This window comes from Camelus bactrianus, chromosome 10 (genome assembly GCF_048773025.1).
Source record: "Camelus bactrianus isolate YW-2024 breed Bactrian camel chromosome 10, ASM4877302v1, whole genome shotgun sequence".
Taxonomy (NCBI): Eukaryota; Metazoa; Chordata; class Mammalia; order Artiodactyla; family Camelidae; genus Camelus; species Camelus bactrianus.
The window spans coordinates 42,396,977-42,416,606 of NC_133548.1; the positions used below are offsets into that span (position 1 = coordinate 42,396,977).

At 37.7% G+C, this 19,630-nt stretch overlaps 1 long non-coding RNA gene across 1 annotated transcript in view; it reads right to left on the minus strand.

Moving 5' to 3' along the window:
• Positions 1-12,202: 12,202 nt before the first annotated feature.
• LOC141578862 (uncharacterized) overlaps positions 12,203-19,630 on the minus strand; it is a 34,847-nt gene continuing 27,419 nt past the window's right edge. Inside the window, exon 3 of the long non-coding RNA XR_012509684.1 lies at positions 12,203-14,563. This is a non-coding gene — a long non-coding RNA (uncharacterized LOC141578862). The remainder of the gene's footprint in view (positions 14,564-19,630) is intronic.

Genomic DNA, 19,630 nt, shown 5'->3' on the forward strand with positions numbered 1-19,630 from the left:
TTGAAACTGTCACATGAAGACCATTTTACTATTGCATTTCTTTTAAGTACACTGACCTACACAAAATTGAAGTTTATGCCTTAAATCATATAAAAATCTTTAAAGGTCAACTTCATCAAGGTATGATTTACATAGGGGTATGGCTCAGTAGTAGAGTACATGTTCAGCATGCACGAGGTCCTGGGTTCAATCCCCAGTACCTCCATTAAAAAACAAACAAACCAAAAAGGATATAATTTACATACAATTCAACAAGTTTTCACAAAGTTATACACCCATGTAAGACCACCATCATTGACATATAGTTTATATCCATCAGCTCTTCCCAGTCAATACTTATATACTCAGCCCCATGCACATATACTCACCAATGTGCTTTCTATTAACTATCAATTAGATTTGCTTTTCCTAGAGTTTCATGTAAATGGAAGCATTCAGTAAGCACTTCTTATGTCTGGCTTTTTTTTTTTCGTTCACTATAGTGTTTCTGAGATTATTTCTATGATGTTAAATGTATCAGTAGTTCCCTCCTCGTTGCTAAATGGTAGTCTATTGACTGGGTATACAACTATCCATTCATCACTGGTGGACCTTTGAGTTACTTCCAGCTCTTCACTATTGTGACTAAAGCTGATATGTATATTTATGTACAAATATTTGTGTGGATATATGTTTTCATTTCTCTGATAAATAGCTAAGAATGAAAAGGCTGGTTTGTACTGTAAGTATATATGTAACTTTATAAGAAACTCAATCATTTCTGAAATTGTACAAGTTTGCATTCCCACCAACAATTATGGGCATTTCATCGTTTTATACCTTCATCAACAGTTTGAATGCTCAGTCTTTTTAAGTGTATCTAGTGGAGTGGATATGTCATTAAGCATGTCATGGGTAGTATACATCTCTCTGATGACTTAATAATGTTGAGCATCTTTTCATGTGCTATTATCCATTTTATGATCTTCTGAGAAGTATCTGTTTTGTCTATTTTTAAAATTGGGTTGTTGCCTTACTGCTATTAGGTTGTAAGATACTCTGGGTACAGTTCTCTCTGTCAGATTTCTGTTTTCCAGTTTTCTTTTAAGTCTGTCTTTCTATTTTAATTGATCTTTCAAAAAGCAGTTTTCTGTTTTGATAAAATTCAATTCATCTATTATTTCTTTCATAATTGTGCCTTTTATGTTCTATGTAATAAATCTTTCCCACTTGAAGATTGTACAGATTTTCTCTTATGTTTTCTCCTAGAAATTTTACAGTTTTAGCATTTATGTTTTGGTCTGTGATCCAGTTTGAATTATTTTTGTGTATGTATGGTGCAAGGTAAGGGTTGAGTTAATTGTTTCTGCATATGGATATCCAGTTAGTACAATTTGTTAAAAAGTTTACCCTTTGAACATTGACTTACCTTGACACTTTGTTGAAAAATCAGTTGACTAAATACATATGTGTAGATCTATGTTTGAATTGTCTATTCTGTTCCATTGATCTATTTATCTGTCCCTATGCCATGTTTTGATTTGTGAAGCTTTCTAGTAAGTCTTTAAAGTCAGGTAGCGTAAGTCATCCAACTTTGTTACTCCTTTTCAAAATTGTTTAGACTATTCTAGGTTATTTGCATTTCCAAATACATTTGAAAAATTCAGCTTGTTGATTTCTAGTTTTAAAAAAGTCTGTTGGATGAAGTGAACTAATATTGCATTATAGGGGTCTGAGAAAGAGAAGAAAAAGAAAGGACCTGAGAAAATATTTAAAGAGATTTTAAAAAGTCTGTTGGGATTTTGATAGATATTGCATTTAATCCATACATCAATTTGGGTAAAATTAATATCTCAATATTGAGTGTTGTAATCCACAAACATGTTATATCTTTCTATTTATTTAGATATTTATTTTAAAAATGTCTCTCAGTAATATTGTTAGTTTTCAATGTACAGATTGGCATATATTTTCTTAAATATGTCCCCATGTTTTATATTATTGTTAATGGTATTTTAAAGTATAATTTTCCAACTGCTGTTGCTTGTTTCAAGAAATACAATTGATTTTTGTATTTTGACCTTGCATCTTGCAATTCTGCTAAGCTAGCTTATTGATTTTAGTAGTTTCTTTTCTATGTTCCTTAGAATTTTCTGTGCACATAATTAGGTCTTCTGCAAATAAGAAGTTTTTTTTTTCCTATTCTTTAGCCATAGACTGTTCACAAATTTTCTTTATCAGATTTTAAAAGTTCCCACTTGCTCCTAATATTCTTAAAGTTTTTGACATGAACATAGTGTTGAATTATGTCAAATATTTTTCAAGAGCTATATATATTATTATATGAGTTTTTTCTTTATTCTGTTAATGTGGTAAATTATATATTTTTTATTGAGTTATAGTCAGTTTACAATGTTGTGTCAATTTCTGGTGTACAGCATAATTCTTCAGTCATACATGAATATACATATGTTCTTTTTCATATTCTTTTCACCATAAGGTACTATAAGATATTGAATATATTTCCCTGTGCTCTACAGTATAAACTTGTTTATGTGTTTATATATACTAGTCAGTATCTGCAAATCTTGAACTCCTAGTTTATCTCTTCCTACCCACCTCCCCCCGGCAGCAAGTCTGTATTCTATGTCTGTGAGTCTGTTTCTGTTTTATAATTAAGTTCATTTGTCTTTTTTTTTTTTAGATTCCACATATGAGTGATATCATATGGTATTTTTCTTTCTCTTTCTGGCTTATCTCCAGGGCTATCCATGTTGCTACAAATGGCATTATTTTATCATCTTTTATGGCTGAGTAGTATTCCATTGTATAAATATACCATAATTTCTTTATCCAGTCATCTGTTAATGGACATTTAGATTGTTTCCATGTCTTGGCTAGTGTAAATAATGCTGCTATGAACACTGGGTTGCTGGTGTCTTTTTGAATTAGGGTTCCCTCTGGATATATGCCCAGGAGTGGGATTGCTGGGTCACATGGTAAGTCTATTTTTAGTCTTTTGAGGAATCTCCATACTGTTTTCCACAATGGCCGCACCAAACTGCATTCAATGTGGTGAATTATATTAATTGATTTTCACAAGTTGCTTTCCTAGAATAAGCCTTATTTGCTCATAGTGTATTACCATGTTTACATATTGCTGTACTAAATTAGCTAAATTTTTGAAGGTATTTACGTCTGTCTTCATGAGGAATATTGCTCAGTAGTTTTCTTTCCCTAAATGGCTTTACCTGGTTTTAGTATAAGGGTAATGCTTGCCTCATAAAATTTACTCCTTCCTCCTTTGTTTTCTGAAAGAATTTGTGTAGGACTGGTATTATTTCTTCCTTATATATTTGGTAGAATCCAACAGTGAAACTATCTGAACCTTGGAGTTTTCTTTTTAGAAAGATTTTGAATTATGAATTTAAGTTTTAATAGCTATAGGACTATTCAGATTTCCTACTTTTTTTGAAGTTGGTTTTGGCAATTTCTGTCTATCAAGGAATTTGTCCCTTTCATCTAAGTTGTCTAATTTATTAGCATAAAGTGGTTCATAATATTCACATATTAATCTTTCAGTATCTGTAGTGATATCCCTTCTTTCATTCCTGATATTAGTAATTTGTGCCACATTTTGCTACTTCTTGCCAGGTCTGGTAATTTTTCATTGGATGCTACATATTATAAATTTTATGTTATTGACTGAATAATTTTCTTGTCTTTCTTTAATAAATGTTGGGCTTTGTCCTTGGTGGGCAATTAAGTTATTTGTGGTTCAGCTTGACACCTTCAAGTCTTGTTTATAAGGCTTCTAAGGGTAAATCTGAATTAGCATTTATTATAGGACTATTTTACAGTAAAACTATGGTATGGGCTTTTGCAGTTCTATTGATATCCCAAGTGATCAACAAGGTGTCTGAAGTCTGGCTGGTGGGGTCCCAGCCTATGTCCCAGCCTTGTGTGAACTCTAGGAACTATTCAGTTCACAGCTTCCTGGTTACTATTTGCCTAATCTTTGAAGTTTCACACTATATATAAACACCCTAATATTCAACAAAGACTCAGGGGGACTCCATGTGAATTTCTTGAGCTCATTTTCTGTGGAGTCCCCTCCTTTCAGAAACCCTACCATGCTATCTGCATTCACCTTGGCCTCCCTAAACTTCAAATTCTGTCTCCATGACTCAGTAAGACCACAATACTGTTTATGGTAACCCCCTTCCTGCCCTATGGTCCAGATTGTGCCTTCAGACAGAAAATGGTGAAAACTATAGGGCTTACTTTATTTGTTTTCTTTTCTCAAGGATCGCAGTCCTAATCTGCTCCTTGGTTGAAGTCTGAAAATAGTTGTTTCACAAATATTTTGTCCAGTTTCTAGTTGTTTACAATAGGAGGTATTGTGTTCACTATTACTCCACCATGGTTGGAAGCAGAAGATTCTTCGTGCAATTTTTAGCTACTGTGGACAGGTGGATATTCTCTTTATCACCCAAAGTGTTCAGGATAATCATGAAGATCAAAGGAGAAATCACATATCAGGATTATTCTTTTAATTTACAGTGAAAAAGTTTCCTTTTACCTGCTCACTCATAATGTGGGAGAGAGATGCTTACTTTGCACAGTCCTTTAATATGCAGAGCCAGCACAACAAGCAGATTGAAAAGGGAAACAAAGTCAGAACACATGTAGCTTTGACCCCAATTCTCGGAAAACTCTGACCTGAGGTCAGATTACCTATTTCCCAGGAAGGAGGCCTGCGGGTGCTTATTTGGTAGATTTCATTTTCTAGGAAGGCAATCTAATTGAGAACTGACCCAGAAAAAAAACTAGCTTTTAACTTGCAAAAATTATTCTATTTAGCCATAGAGCTTCAATACCATTATGATTTAGTAGAGGGAACATTACCCTCAAAGGCAAACAGACGTGTGTTGAATCTTGACTCTACAACTTCCTAGTTTTGACATGACTGAGGGCCTTAATTTTCTTTTCTGTAAAATAGGAACAACAGCAATTCTATCATTAGACTGTTGTAAGATCATGTATATCAAGCAATTAGCACAAGTCCTGCATGCAGAGTTCAAAGAGTGCAGGTAACTTAACCAATGGTAATTTGAACAGATACTTCAAAGAAGACAGATGGCAGATAAGTATGTGAAAAGATGCTCAACATCATATGTCATTAGGGAATTGCAAGTTAAAACAACAAGATATCACTGTACAACTATTGTAGTATATGGCTAAAATCCAAAGCACTGACAACACCAAATGCTGACAAGAATGTGGAGTGACAAGAACTCTTATTTGCTGCATGGAAATGCAAAATGGTAGAGCCACTTTGAAAGGCAGTTTGGCAGTTTCTTACAAAACTAAACATACTCTTACCATATGATCCAGCAATCACACTCCTTGGTATTTACCCAAATGAGTTGAAAATTCACATATAAATAAAAATCTGTACATAAATATTTATTGCAAGTTTATTCATAATTGCCAAAACTTGGAAGCAACCAAGATGTTTTTTCAAAAGGTGAATGGATAAACAAAGCACAGTAAATCCATACAATGGAATATTACTGAGCAATAAAAAGAAATGAATGATCAAACCACAAAAAGACACAGAGGAAGCTTAAATGCATACAGTTAAGTGAATGAAGCCAATATGAAAAGACTACATACTATATGATTCTGACGATGTAACATCCTGGAATAGGCAGAACTATGAAAAAAGAGAAAAGATTAGTGGTTGCCAAGGACTCAGGGGAGGGAGAGAGGGATGAATTGGTGGAGCACAGGGGATTTTTAGAACTGAAACTATTCTGTATGATACTGTACTAGTGGATTTATGTTATTATACACTTGTCAAATCCATAGAATGTACAACACAAAGAATGAACACTATAGTAAACTATGGACATCAGTTAATAATATGTCAGTATCAGCTCATCAGTTATAAGAAATGTACCACACTAACACAAGATGTTAAAGATAGAGGAAATTGTGTGGGGAGTGGTGAAGGGATATATGTGAACTCCCTGTACTTTCTAATCACTTTTTCTATAAACCTAAAACTTCTCTAAAAAAATAGAGTCAATTAAAAAATCAATAGTAGCAAAATGAAAAAAGTGTGTAAGTGGAGACCAAATGAGTGGTTATCAAGGGTTAGATATGGTGGTGAATAAGGGGGGAAAAGAAGTTGTATGACTAAAAAGAGGGTAGCACAAGGGAGATGTGATTATGGAATAGCTCTGTATCTTGACTGCAGTGGTAGCTACATGAACCTACACATTTGAGAATATGACATAGAACTATACACACACATTGTACGAATGTCAATTTCCTGGTTTTAATATTGTGCTAATATAAGATGTAATGGGGAAAGTGGATGAAGGACTTCTCTGTACTTTCTTTGCAACTTCCTGTGAATCTATAATTGCATAATAATAAAGTTTTGAAAAATAATAAATATCGTAACCAAGAGGAGTCTAAGTAGACATGTGAAATGCCATGTAGCATCCTAGATGGGATCCTAGATGACAAAAAGGACATTAGGGAAAACAGGACATCTAAATAAGGTATGGACTTCAGTTAATAATAATGTATTGGTAGTGTTTCATTAATTGTGACAGATGTACCATACCATCATAAGATATTAATAATAGAGGAAACTAGATGTGGAGTACAGTGGAACTCTGTTCTATATTTGCAGTAATTCTGCAAAGCTATTCTAAATTAAAAGGTTATTTTAAAATAATAAATAAATCGTGGCAAGCTAATAAAATACATAAATCCAAGTACCTAAGGACTTATATCCAGAATATATAAAGCATTCCTACAAATCAGTAAAAAAAAAAAAAAAAAAAAAAAAAAGAACTAGACAACTCAATTTAAAAATATACAAAAGACTTAAATCGACATCTCACAAGAGAAAAAGAGAAAAACAAAGGGGACAATAAACATATAAAAATGTGTTCAACATCATTAAGTCATCAAAGAAATGCAAATTAACACCACCATAAAGTAGCATTAACCATCTAAAGAATGTCTAAAATTTAAGTGATTGATAATACAAAGTGTTGGTTAAGATGTGGAACAACTGGAACTCTCATGCATTGCAGGTGGAGTGTAACTTGGAACAATCACTTTGGGTAAATGTTTTTGGCAGGTCCAACTAAAAACTAAGCATACATATGACCCTGGATGTACACCCTAAAGAAACTAGAGTTTATGTCTGTCAAAAGACATGCAGAAGAATGTTTGTAGCAGTGTTCTTTGTGATTGCTCAAAACTGGAAATGACCCAAATATCTATTAATAGAATGGATAAATAAAATCATACAGTGGAATACTACATTACAACAAAAAAGGACAAACTATTGATACACACATAGAATGGGTGAATCTCCCTGACAATGCTGAATGAAAGAAGTAACACACAAAAATATATATCGTATGACTCCAAACCAGTGCTAGATTCAAGTTGACAAAATCTAAAAACAAGTCCTCAAAGATGACCTAATATATTTTTAGGAAACACACATAGAAGAGTTTAGCATTAAAGGGGTATCGTGTCTGCAACTTACTCTCAAGAAAAAAATACGTGCAGGAAAAAGAAAGGAGGAAATATATGCAGAGAGAATGATACAGCAAATGTGGTAAAATGTTAACATTGAGAAGTTAACATTGAGAAGGGTGAAGGGTATATAGGAATTCTTGAACTCTTCTTCTAAAGTCTGAAAATTAAAAAAATGATAAATAAAAAATTAAAATAAACCTCCCCCCACAAAAAACAATTAAAATTTTAAAAATTAAAAATATCAAAATAAAAAGTTAAAAAATAAAAAATATCCCATTGTCACATTTTTTCCCCCTAAACAACAGAAATTTATTTTCTCACAGTTCTGGAGGCCAAAAGTCCAAGATCAAGGTGGCAGCAGGGTTGGTTTCTCCTGAGGCTTCTCTCCTTGGCTTGGAAATGGCTGTCTTCTCACTGTGTCCTCACAGAGTGTTTCCTTTATAGACACTGCACCCCTGGTGTCTCTTTTTGTGCGTCCTAACTTCTTCTTATAAAGGCACCAGTCAGGTTGGATTAGGGCTAATGGCTTCACTTTAACTTTACCTCCTTTAACGCCCTATTTCCAAACACATTCTGATAGTTAAAGCTTTAATGTATGAATTTTGGAGAGGATGCTATTCAGCCTGTAACATTCTTAGTCCTCTTTTTCTTTCCTAACTCCTCTTCATTTCTTCAAATATTAAAAAAAGAAATCACCTATGATGTGGATTTCTAAATGTATTCTTAGAATTCTGTCAGTCAGTTTGTACTACATATTTGGGACTGTGTTATTTACAGGGGGAACTGAAGCTTTATCATCATGAAATGATTCTCTTTATCTCAGTAATTTTTTTCATTAAAAATTGACATTTAAAAGTACTTACACAAAATAATATTTTATGTTCTACAAGGATAATGATTAATTAAGGATACACATCAAACATATGAAAATAGTTGCCCATCGAAGAGAAAGAGATAATAAGTCACAAACGAAGAGGGGGAAAGGGAGAGGGCGGTCTCACATGGACCACTGATGATAATGTGCTATGAACTGAGATTATAATTAACTCAACTCTTCACATCTGAGATCCAAAAAAGTAGTAAGGAAAGAAGGAAAAAAGCAAGGCAGGAAAATGGAAGGAAGGACCATATACGTCAAAATTATTAATTTGTAAGCAGTCTAGGAGGACTTTTCAGCTGACTATATATCATGATTCCTGAACTTAGAGGATGAGAAAGAGATACTACTCTAAATGGGTTAGAATGAAGAGCATTGCAGTAAGAAGGCATAGCAGGTGTATATAGGGACAGAATAATGAGAGTACATGGCATTTCAAAGTGGAAAGGGGAGGACAGTAATGAGAGAGGAATTCAGAAAGGTCAGTTAGTGCCAAAATGGAAAAGCATTATGTTAGGCTTTGTGCTACAGCTTAAGATACTTTTTAAGAGAGTACTGTAGAGTGGTTAGAAAGCTCAGATTTGAATCAGAAAGCTTGAATTTGAATCTGAACTATACCACATGGCAGGTGGTGGTATGACCTTGAGCAAGTTATTTAAGCTCAATGAGACTCAGTTTCTCATTATGAAAATTTAAATAATAATGGTATTTATCTCAGTGAGTTGTGAGAAATGAGAAAATGCACGTAAAGCTTTCATACAGCACTTATGCACGACTTCAAATCCTCCTAGCTATAGCTGTAGTGACCAATTCTGTGCAGTTTCAACCACCTTCATGCAGGTGCAACTTGACAGCACCTCTTTCCAGGCCTGAAGTTTACCTGTCACTTCCTATCCAAGGTCTTGTCTGATTACACTTCTTGGGATCCTGTGGGCACCTGCTGGGTATTTCCACATCACAACCCAGAAGTGGCCAAGGAGGTTTAAGCCTTGTGAGGCAACCCTTAACCAATGAGAACAGGAATGGACAAATAAATGTTTCTCTCTTTCCTCCCTTAGGTGGATAGTCCTGAGATGCATTGCAAATAATCCCTCAGTTGGTCTCACAGGATCTAGTACCCAATTGTCCAGAACAGTAGCTAACTGCACAGCCCACCTTTATATTGGCTTCTTCCTCTTTCCTTGTTTTAATCCACGTTGTCCGTCACTTCTGCCCTCTGAAATCACACTCTGAAGTAATCATGTAAGATTTTGTCTCAGGCTCTGCTCTCAGGGCAACCCACGCTAAGAAAGGTGTTACATAAAATGGTCTTAGAAAGCAGAATCTTAGGAAGGAATTGCATCACCTAATGAGGGCTCCATTGTTGTTGAAAACTGGATTAGTGATGCCTCTGACCTGCCTAGCACGGCATTTACTAAGGGTGATCTGGATAAGGTGCAGGTGAAAGGGAAATGTTGGCTATGTATACCATGGCCACAGCTCAGGAAGAGTATGAGGTGGTGATTATTATGAGGACTGTGGAGGGGGTTCACTTTTTTAACATTGGAAACATTAGGAAACTTAAAGAAAAAAGGAAAAAGACAAACTCCTGTCAGCCAATCAACAACTTTAGCTTAGCTGTGAAATCAAGAGGGCCTTTATGACATTTCATTCGGAAAAGCATTTCAGGAGACTCAATGCCTGAAATAATAGGGCAGCCTGTGCTGAAAATTGGGCCTGGGTTCTCATCAGAAAGGCAGCATTGCTTCAAAGCCTCAATAGATCTCTTAAGTCAAAGCCAGTCCCTAATAGGAAGAAGGTGGACCCCGGATCTGGGACAAAGATACATAGATGGATAAGCACTAGAATTTTTTGTGGGTGTGTGTGATAAGCATGAGAATTTTGAACCTCTGGATTCTCTTAAAATCCTCCAGGCTAGCAGAAGCAGCTCCCTTCCCTAGCTGAAGGAGAAGAGCCTCCCCTCACTTGAGGACCCCCGCAAAGATTTAACCTGAGGCAGATGTCCTTAAGATCTACCCTTCATTGCTCCAGGCTCATTATACTGATAACAGGGTTATGTTTCAGCATAGCCCAGGAGGGGGAATATCCCTTCTACTCCAAGAGAAAATAAATTACACACCAAAAGTATAGGATTTTGCTATAATGTCCCAACAGAAACCAAAGGAGTGTATCTTGAAGGACGTGGAATATAAGACTAAATAGGTGAGAATTTATTGACATGGAGGCACTTGCCAAGACTCAGATTCAGAGTTCTGGCAAGAGCACACTTGGAGCTGGTCCTAATATCCTGCTGGGGATGGCTCTTTTGAAGTTTGAATACAAGGAACTAGCAACCCATCAGCACAGCTTCTAGCAATTAGTAAGTGGCGATGGCTCTGTAGAAAGTTAAGGGGCAAAACCAGTTTGTCTTTAGTGGAAAACACATTAGTACCCATTTATTGTCTTGCCCCAGGATTGTTTTATTTAACTCTCCTGCTCTATCACTGTATAGTCTGTAGTGGCCTTGATCGCTTAACATTCTACAGACCATCACACTGGTCTGATAGTAAAAACATCATACTAATTGAGCCTGGTGAACAGGAGTGATAAATATTCCCCCAAAAGCCCTAGGAATATATATGTAGGCCATGTAAAAGCATGAAAATTTTAGAGACTGCCACATCAGTAAAGTGTTTAGGGATCCAATGGTTTGTGGCATCCCAAGTTGCTCCACCCTATGCTAAGAAACAGCAAAAGAAACTGCTTGGTGGACCTCTTTTAATTATGAGAGCAGCATGTACCATTTTGGGAATACTATTTTATTTGTTTATTGAGTATCTAGAAAAGCTCCCACTTTTGAGTGAGACGAAGAGCAAGAGAGGGCCTTGTTACAGAGGCCCAAACAACTGTATGCTCTGTAGCAGCTGCAAGCAACAGAGAAAGCTGTCCCGCCACTTGGGTCATGTGACTCAGTAGATGCGATACACCAGAGGAATCCATGGTAAGGAGAACCACTGTGTGGTGTCTCTTATAAGCTACAAAAGGAGAATTGCCACATGTTTCTAGGGTTCTAGACCAGGTGTTTGACCCATGGGTCAAATTCAGCTTGGTTTTGTTGTTGTTGTTTGGTTTTGGATTTGGTTTGTTTGATTGACTTAGGGTTTTTAAGTCTGAGTGACTTGGATGGTGGTAATGCCATTAGAAGAAACCAACAATGCAGTAGGAGGAGCATGTTTTGCTAATGAAAATACTTAATTTGAAATATTTGGGTATATCTTTGAGATGTCCAGTGAACAGGACATGATGCTGACCTAGATATCAAGTGAAAGTTGGATCTTCCATTCAGCAAATGTATATTGAAATTCTACTATGTGCAAGCCAGTCCTGGTTCAGTGCCATGTTCTTAAAGATAACTGACACCGTGAAAGAATTAAGATCTGAGAAATGGGGAGAGGATAGGCAACGTACCAGTAGAAGGAGTAGTAAATAATTAAGCACCTATTTTATGTATGGCTCTATCTAGCTCTGTTATGAAGGTAGGAGATGCAATTGTCATTGTATTTACTTCAAGGTACTTCTAATCTAATAGAGGTGATGCTCTTATATAACAGAGTTGGGAGTGAGAAATATTCTTAAAAGTAGAAATGGGAGCTCCGAGGAGAGAGGAAGCTATTACTTGCAGCTGAACCATTACTTGCAGCTAAAATATCAGGATGGAGGAGGTAGCATCTGAGCTGCACTCTGGATACATAACACTGAAATATGCAAAAACTAGACTGTGAGGGAAGAACACTGTAAGCAGAGGAGACGGCAGAGGCACAGAAATGGGAGAAGGTGGTAGTTAGGATCTTTGGTTGCAAAGATCACATTACCTTAAGTGATAAAGGCTATGTGGGAAAATAAAGAAGACAGTAATCTCAATCATGTAGGACTGAGGCTTTGTAGGGGTTTAAATTCCGTCTGGGAACTGGAAGGTTATAGTGGATCCAAGGCAGCTCCAGGGATCAGGTATTTTGTCTGGACCCCTTTCTATGGTCTGCCACTATGTAAGGATGTTATCTCTGCATCTGCTGCTCCTGCTATACCACTTAACTTCTCATTTTGTTTCTGCATACTCAAGAGTTCTGTTTACTCCTGACTTCTGCTGTGTCATAACTTCTGGTTACAGTTTTTTCTCTGTGTGTCTTTCAGCTTCTGACCCTGCCATTAACTACTTGACTGTCTGGGTCTCAAATTCAATCCTGGCAAGAGAAAATTTGATTGATCTGGTTAATTATTATCATTCTTATTGAACATCTCTCTTGAGCAATTGGACAAACTATGAATAGACTGATCAATTAGATGTGTCAAAGGTGACAGAGCCCAATGGCATAGAACAAGGTGACCTCAGAGCTGTGGGAGTGGAAGGCATTGCTCCAAAACTGGGAATATCAAGTGAAGCAACTTTGCCTGATCCTAGGTATAGCAAAGAGAAATAAACCTGAGACAAGACAATGGTGGCCATAAGTGCCAGGATGAATCATTAAGATTTGACTAGGCCAGTTTTTCTCAACCCTATCAGACCTCTTTTTGTAATGTCCTCTCTACTTTTGTTTTTTTAATTCTTAAAAAAATTTTTTTATTACTCTTTTTTTTTTTTAATGGTGGTACTGGGGATGAGACTGTGGGAGATTTTTTGTTTTGTTTTGTTTTTATTTTAATGGAGGTACTGGGGACTGAACCCAGGACCTTGTGCATGCTAAGCATGTGCTCTACCACTGGGCTATTACCCTCCCCCCTCAACTATTCTTAATGAGGTCCATAGATATTATAGGCTAATAACACACACATATTTTATTTATTTATTTATTTGAAAAAAAAATTTTGTTGTTTATTTATTGTTGTTGTTGTTGGGGGGAGGTAATTAGGTTTATTTACTTTTTTTTTTAAATGGAGGTACTGGGGATTGAACCCAGGACCTCATGCATGCTAAACAGGCACTCTATTAATTGAGCTATACCTTCCCCACAACACACACATATTTAAAAAAAAAATCAATATAGTGATTTAACTGTTATGCAAGGAAGAAATAAAAGGAAAATGCTTTATAATAAAATAATGTGTATTTCAATATGCAGTTTCTCATGGACAGCTACACTAGAAGTCATAAAGCAGTAGTCAGATACTTGCAATAGTACGTGGCAAAGTTATCGATGTTACAGCTATAATTCAGACTGGTATGTGTGTTGTGTTCGTGATGAAGATACCATCAACAACACTGCAACCAATAATGTAATTTTTTTTCTTTAAGTAAGGTAATTTTTTGAAATGGTATCATCAATCCCTAGCATAGTGTCCAGTACTCAGTTAAATTTAGTGCCTTTTGACATGAGAAAAAAAAAATTAAAAGCAAAAGAGACCCATTCAAGACTTTTAAAACAGAAGTGCCTGGATCATTTTGGTTTCTTTCTATTTTTTTTTTTTTTCTCAAATGGAGGTACTGGGAATTCAACCAAGTACCTCATGCATGCTCAGCATGCTCTCCACCAACTGAGCTCCACCAACTCAGCATCCCCACCCCCAAGAAGTGCCTGGATCAGAGCAATCTTCAGGAAGATTTAAGATCCCAAAAGATAATGAGCTTCAGGGTCTGTGTTGTTTTTATATTTGACTCATCTCCCACTCCTACCCCAGTGCTTATAAGTAGTAAGCACTCAATACATGATTTTTTAAGTGAATTGATTTGAGTCGAATAATTTCTTCAGCAAAGTGCCCACAGGGCCCTTTGGTATAACATTATCTTTGGGCAGAGCTCCAGAAAAGCAGTGTTGGTGGAAGAGATTCCCTCACCACAGCGCCCAAAATTAGTCTTATCTCTATTTCACATTTGCAGGACTCTGAAGTCTAAAATAGAATGTTCTAGGTCCAGCTCTGTCGTGAGGAAAGCTACATTCTGTCAGATCACCTCAAGATTCACTAGCACAAGGGCAAGGACCAGCAATCATGTAAGTCTTTAACAAAAATTCATTCTATGTAGCTGGCAAACAATGTGTTGTAAATTTTGGTTGTCTGCTTGAAGAATGTCTTCATTTCCAAGCACAGTGCCTGGCACCATAACCACTTAACAAATACATGTCAAATGGATGGATGAATAGCACCAGCTGGAAACAGTGCCTAAAAAAGAAAAATGAAAAAGCAAAATTCTAATGCGTGTTACACCAGAATCACATGTGGAACTCAGATTAGTTTTCAGTTTGAAGAACCAACAAGCCGACTAACTCAAAAGCAAGCATTCAGGCCACAGATCCAAAACAGGGAAAAAGTAAGTAATATATATGCATGGTTACAAAGTAATGCGTAAGAGCTTAAGATGAAATTAACAGGGGAAAGGTATAGCTCAGTGGTAGACCTTGTGCTTAGCATGTACGAGGACCTAGGTTCAATCCCCAATACCTCTATTTAAATCAATCAATCCTAATTAACTCCTCCCCAAAGAAAAAATGTTTTTAAAAAGATGAAAAGTAACAGCTTCTTGATCTTCTTCTTCTCCCCTCCCCCCAACCTTCACTCCCACTGCCCCAGATAGGTCCAAGTTTCTAAATATGAAACTTTGTTCAAAAGATCTTGTGACGTTATACCTATTTTCAGCTTTCTCCATTTTCTCTATAAAATTACTGATCTGATTAAGAAGACTTACACATCAAGTTGACTTTCAAATGATGGGAAAAGTTTAAAAGGAAACACTTCTACCATTTCAACTTTGGTGGCCGTGGCGATGTGCCTGTCATTACTTAGTACAGAGCCATTGTTCTCCTGAATAGCAAAAAGACGGTAATATTTATTTATAAGTAACCATTTATTGATCACTATGTGCAGGCATCATTCTAACATTGGCTTTACAAATATGATCTCATTTAATTCTCACAGCAATTTATGAAGTATGTACTATTATTATCCCATTTTTCAGATGAGAAAACTGAGGCTGAGATAGGTTAAGTAACTTGTTCTGAGTCACACAGAAGACAGTAGCACTTGAACACAAACTGCTTGATGAAAATCTGAAACTGTCTCACAACAGAACTCTGAATCCCACTTCTGTCAGACTCCTGCAAGAGTGTAATCTTTTTATTTTTATTTATCTTATTTATTTATTTTATTGAAGTATAATTGATTTACAATGTTGTGTTAGTTTCTGGTGTACAGCAAAGTGATTCATTTATACATATACATATATTCTTTTTCATTGTAGGTTATTACTACCTATTGAATAGTTTCCTGTGCTATACAGTAGGACCTTGTTGTTTATAGGTCTAATCTTTTTAAATGTATACCTTATAGTATTAAAGAAAGGCTGTGATTATTCAAGAGGGATAAAATATCAAAAGACGATTTGGGGAAATGATGCCAACTCTTAAAAAGAAAATGCAATGGTTGGCAGCCACTTGTCCTCATATGGTTCCACCATTTTGCCTATTGAGAATGTTTCCAGATGAAGGACAAACGCTGACAGTTAGACATAAGTAAAGAGCAGTAAATAACCTACAAGCATCCCAACAGGAGGATAATTTAGTAGTTTATGTGAGGAGCATAATGCAGTTCTTTAAAATAATGATCCTCAAGTTCTGTGAGAAATGGGCCAATGTTAATATAACATTACCTGATAACAGTAAAATAGAAAATGATAGTTCTGTTGCAGCTACGTAAAAATCTCTTCTTCTGAACATTAACATAAAGAGAAAAGCAAAAGTAATTGTGGTTTCTGGTTAAGGGACTGTAATTAGGTGTTATTTCCGCACACCTCCCCTCAATTTCTGTAGTGTTGTTTTTTGACTAAGAAAAGAAATTTGAACAAAAACAATAAAGCATTACTATACAAAACTGGGTTCTGGCCTCAGTAGTGTAGAAGTGGGGAGAAACTGGAGAAAGACCTTTAGATCAAGTTTATCAGGGGTCTCTAGAAAGTTCCCTTCACGGTGCTCCCACCTTGTTAAAACTTTATCTCAGAAACCAAGGTTTATTTTTTCTCTTTGAATTCTGTTAAGTTTTGCTCTTGCATTAAAAAATAATTGTGTGTTTTGTTTTAATTATTAGTTACTAAACTTTGGCACTGAGTCACGCAAATCAGTTTTGGTCCCGGGCAAGTAAAATCCACTCAGTCTTTGAGACACAGCACTTCTGTCACAGGGTCAGGAGTTCCCACTGAAACCTGCACCGAGCATCTGTTGCTTGGGGCTACTTCAAGATGTCAAATTTCTGTCTCAGATTCCAGTCCCCAGGCGGGAGCACCGAAAACCTGAGCCTAATCTGGTCTCTGATGGGTGGTGGTGCCTGGGTGGCCCGGGATCCTCCGGCGCAGCCCGGGGCGCAGGCTGCTCCGACGCGGGACGCAGGAGCCGGAGGCGCCGGGGCCCTGGAGCCGCGCGTCCGCCCTCCCCGCCGGCATCGCGGGTGTCGCCAGCACTGACTCAGCGCTTCCGGTCACCGTCAGGGGTGGTTCCCGACTGCCCTGGAGGTGCGGCCGCCCAGCGTCACGGCTCACTGATGCAGGAGCCGCCGGCAGTCGGGCTGTCTCCCCGCTGACCGCGTTCCGGCCCCGCCGTGACTCAGCCGCTTCCCCTCAGGGCCCGCTCAGCTCCGGCGGCTGCCGCCACGCGCCTTCTTCCGCCCGTAGGTGCCGGGCTCCAAGGTCCCGAAAGGGATTGGCAACTTGCTAAGGCATCCCTGAACTCCAGTGCCTAGGCTCTTCTCAGTGAATTGAGGAGTTGAGGCCTCAGCTCCGGAAAATAGTCCTCACCCCGCAGTGCAGAGAGTGGGTCCCTTAGCTGGGGCAGTTGAGGCTCGGCAGTCCGGGGGATCTTTAGAGTCCCACGACTTACGCTGGAAGCTCAGCATTGCCACTTGTCGGGTGTGTGACCCCTAGAGTCACTCAGTCTGGCCAAATGTCACTTGGCACAATGGGTGAAACGGGGGGTGAGTCCATACCCACTTTGGTGCTGTTGCCCCAGCCTAGCAAATAGCAGGAACTCAGCAAATCTCGCTTTTCGTTATGTCCTTTTAAATACATTTTGGATGTAGTTTTTCCTCTCCGCAACCATCTTGCACTTATTAATATAGTGCAGGGTCATCGCGGTGATTTCACAACTGATTTTGCCGCATTCCCATCCGTCTCTCACACAATGACCTGGCACATTTGTAAGGCACACTACATTCTTCTTCGAGCTGTTGCCCTGCTTCTAGAAAATGGAACACTTTCCTGCCGTATTTTGGTTTGAGTAGAAAGTCCCTTTCCTGGTATTTAAACACTACAGTGTTGCCTGGCTCATATAAATATTTATGCTTACTCTTAATTCTACTTTGTTGGACACAGATTTCTGCCTTCCCAGAGCTGGTGGAGCAGGGCAGGAAGATAAACTTACAACACTACGTAATAAGTACTCTGATCTAAATGTGATTAAGAGAGGAAGCAACTAAGTGAATAGAGAAGGAAGAGGAAAGGTTTCACAGATGAAGTAACATGGGGGGAGGGGTGGCTTGATGGAGTTTACCAGCACTCTGATAGCGTGTACAGTGTTCTGGTTGTGTAGAACCTGGACCTCATGTTGGGCTCTGGAATGTTGTTTCAGAATGCTTGTAACATCTAGCCCCTTCCCTTGATTTTCTTGAGGCCAAAAGTACTATGGAAAATAAAATTTCGGTTTATAAATGAACATTGCCTGATGAAATACAGGCTATGGGAAGGAATCATGAATTCCTTAAGGGAAAAGTCTCCTACTGAGGAAGGAGCTCACACAGAGGGTTGGCCACAGGGCCTGAATGCTGGAGAAGGGTGTTTATGAAGATTTTCTAAAGCTGTGTTTGAACCTGCTCCCACTTAGTCCTAGAAAGGAGAAGGCTGTGTACTAAAATGGAAATAACTGACTCATTAGGAGCCCAGGTACTGTTCTGGGTGGCATACTGAAAGAACTGAATTGTTAGGAACTCAGCACACACTGCTGTGGGGATCCCCACTAAAAAGAGCTTTGCATGAGAAAGGGACAGGCATTTGCCTCCTGACCAGAGAGAGGTAGGCAGCGGAGATCTGCAAGTTGAGAGAGACAGACTCAAGATGACGGTAACAGAGATTGGATGCTCCAAGGGACCTCCAGGGTCAAGGACACCTCAGTGACACTCTGCAGATAGCTCAGGTAGCATTGATTGGATACTTGGAGACATGAAAGGGATCAAAGAGGTGGCAAGAGCAGCACTTCATACAGGGACTGTGATTACAGTTGATTTCAAATTCTTTCTCTTTATGTTTCTGAATTAAAATTTTCATCGTGAACATGTTTTACTTTTAATACCAGAAAAAGCAACTTTTTAAAAAAGTCATTACCCAGTATTAGTACAGATGAAGTAAACTGAGCTCTCTTATTCCTAGAGTTTTACAAGAAAGGAGTCATAGTTCACTTTTTGATTCTGAAAATTATACATATTGATCACAATGTAAACACTGATTATTATTGTAAGCCAAAACTCTGATTTAACTACTTTGGGAGGATGGGAAAGGAGAAATGGAGTTGGGTATGTGGTGTATTTGTAAGGGTGCTATGTCTTCATCTACCACAACAGAAAGTCAATACAGCATGTTTAAGGCAGATACACCAGGAAATAGCAGCACAAACCCATTTTTAAAAAATACATGGAGGTTGGGGGGAGGGTATAGCTCAGTGGAAGAGCATGTGCTTAGCATGAATGAGGTCCCAGGTTCAATCCCCATTACCACCATATAAATAAATACATACCTGTGCAGTCGAACTGTAATAGTGCATTCATATGATTTTTAAAATCATGTTCTTAAGAATTACTTAATTACATAGTAAAATGCTAATTTTAAATGAGTGAAAATAAAATCCAAAAGTACATATATTCATAGAAAACAAACTGGAAGAAAGTACTTCAGAATGGCTATGGTGTTTATCTCTGGGAATTAGGATTATAGAGTTAAGAGTATGTCCGTTGGATTCTCTAGGAAGCAAATGCTGAGTTGAAGTTAGAAGTGAAAAAGTTTGTTGGGAAGCTACATGTGTGAAAAGAAAGGGAAGGAAGCAGGATTGGGTAGATGGAGTGGTTAGATGGGATACAGTATCTCTGCCAGCCCACTAGGGAACTTTGGAGTAAAGATTGCCTTATTGGGGGTGTCCTATGCTGGGTGGAAATAGCCAGAGCTTTGTACCGCCACCCTGCACAATCATTGGTTGGAGC